The sequence below is a fragment of the Elephantulus edwardii genome, unplaced genomic scaffold (genome assembly GCF_000299155.1).
Source record: "Elephantulus edwardii isolate Elephantulus edwardi_28Jun2011 unplaced genomic scaffold, EleEdw1.0 scaffold00106, whole genome shotgun sequence".
Lineage (NCBI taxonomy): Eukaryota > Metazoa > Chordata > Mammalia > Macroscelidea > Macroscelididae > Elephantulus > Elephantulus edwardii.
This window is the reverse complement of record NW_006399856.1, coordinates 871989-873550: the sequence shown is the minus strand read 5'-3', so window position 1 is coordinate 873550 and position 1562 is coordinate 871989. Positions and strand designations below refer to the sequence as shown.

Here is a 1562-nt window from a genome sequence, read left to right as displayed (position 1 = left end):
GGACAAATACCCAAACTACTGTGGATGGCCAATCATGGCGTGTATGGTTGGGCAGGGGAGTAGCAGAGGTATAAAAGGAGGGGCAGACATCAATTCGGGGCTCTCGACTGGATGCTGCTGTGTCAGCACGCGGGAGCCCAGGTTCGAACTCGAAATAAACTTTGTTAATTCGGCTGATTGGCTCGGTGATCTTTTTGGGGACTCGCTCCGTTACATTTGGAAGTCCCAGCGAGATCTCCCTAAATTCATCCAAACCCTGATCGCCGGCCAACGAAGTAACTATGACGTCGCAGTAGGATTCTTCCTTCCTGGTAAGTCAGGCCTGATAACTGGTTAATCTGTATTCTGTTTGGTGCACCCCGGTTTTTTAAATTGAACAGTTGGAAGGCAGGACGCTGCATAACTTCCAGTCCAAGAGCGCAGCAGTGACGACTGCCAAGGTCCAGGTGTTTGAGGAAGTGGGGGCTCGCCTGGATTCAGCTTGTGTGGAAGTCTGGGTTCTCAGGTGGATGCCACTGACATGCGAGAGCCCAGGTTTGACCTACAAGTCCTGAAATAGCTCACGTGGAAGTCGGGGTTCTCTGGTGGTTGCCACTGGCATGCCAGAGCCCAGGTTTGTCCTGCAAGTTCGAAATCAGCTTGTCTGGAGGTCTGGTTTCTCAGGTGGATGCCACTGGCACACGAGAGCCCAGGTTTGTCCAGCAAGTTCAGAATTAGCTCGCCGCGGTCTGGTGACCCGCAAGTTCAGAATCTCAGGGGAGAGAGGCCCACGCCTCAGATGTTTGGCGGGTGGGAGGTGAGAGAAACCCACCCCTCAAACCAGGTCTGTCAGTCCGGACTCAAGTTCTGCCATGGTTTTTGTCGACAACAGTGTTCTTTTGTCTGCTGGATGGGAGAGGCCATTCTTCGGACTCAGGTTTGGTCGTGGTCTTTGTTGTCAACAGTGTCTCTTGATATCTTTGTGAATTTGTGTTTGTCAATGATCTTTCTGTCGACAGTGTATTTCTATTTCTGTGGATTTGTGTGGTTTTTTTCTTTCTCTACTCAGTTCTGGAACAAACAGCGCTAGCGAAACAGGCGCAAGCGAAAAATGGGAGCGGGACAGTCAAGGGTGGAAAGACCAACCCCTTTGGAGTGTTTGGTAACTAACTTTTCAGACTTCTCTTCCAGGGCGGCCAGATATGGCATCCAAGTAGATGCTTTCACTCTAAGGAAGTTTTATGAACTAGAGTGACCCACTTTTAATGTCAAGTGGCCAGCTGAGAGGACGCTGGAAATGGGCCCCACAATTGGAGTTCGAGCCTTAGCGTATGGCCTCCCGGGATACCCGGATCAAATTCCCTACATAAATGTGTAGATCTCCTTGTAAATCAGTACAAAAAAGTTAACTATATACTATTTTTTAGCTTTAAAAAGGTCTGATAAAAGTATTAATATTATTATTAGTATTAATATTATGCAGTATTTAAAAATTGCAGTTATTAAACTATGGTATTTTGGGTGGTATAGGCTTGTCTGTCAGATACTCCTCTAAATTTGAACATTAAGATTAAGACAGACTA

General features: G+C 47.2%; 1 protein-coding gene across 1 annotated transcript in view; it reads right to left on the bottom strand.

Moving 5' to 3' along the window:
- LOC102873664 (BAG family molecular chaperone regulator 1-like) overlaps positions 1-1562 on the bottom strand; it is a 22721-nt gene that overhangs the window by 20459 nt on the left and 700 nt on the right. The gene's annotated exons all lie outside the window — the stretch shown is intronic.